This window comes from Acanthisitta chloris, unplaced genomic scaffold (genome assembly GCF_000695815.1).
Source record: "Acanthisitta chloris isolate BGI_N310 unplaced genomic scaffold, ASM69581v1 scaffold898, whole genome shotgun sequence".
In the NCBI taxonomy this organism is placed as follows: domain Eukaryota; kingdom Metazoa; phylum Chordata; class Aves; order Passeriformes; family Acanthisittidae; genus Acanthisitta; species Acanthisitta chloris.
In genome coordinates, this window is record NW_008687361.1 from 7,202 (window position 1) to 7,482 (window position 281).

General features: G+C 43.4%; 1 protein-coding gene across 1 annotated transcript in view; it reads right to left on the bottom strand.

The window, feature by feature from the left end:
• The window catches only part of LOC103807785 (chromosome unknown open reading frame, human C6orf58), a 12,457-nt gene that overhangs the window by 6,869 nt on the left and 5,307 nt on the right, over window positions 1–281 (bottom strand). The window lies entirely within an intron of this gene.

Below are 281 nucleotides of genomic sequence, written 5' to 3' on the forward strand. Positions count from 1 at the left end.
CCAGGATAATCCCTTGGTTGCACAGGGCTGTGCAGTGATCTTTGTTACCTGTCATAGCATGGGACATCTTCCCACGCAGACCACCTAGTGCTATCCACCCACAGGGATGGGAAACTGAAGCTGGAGTATCACAGTCAACTTTGGTTTTAATCTAGATTTACATTTTAAATTTGACCTATGCTTATGCCTTTTTCACTTGAAGATAGATATATTCAATTGCTGGCTCACATCCAGAAGATTCATTCAAGGGGCATCTGCAACAGTGTTCCTATGGAAGGGAA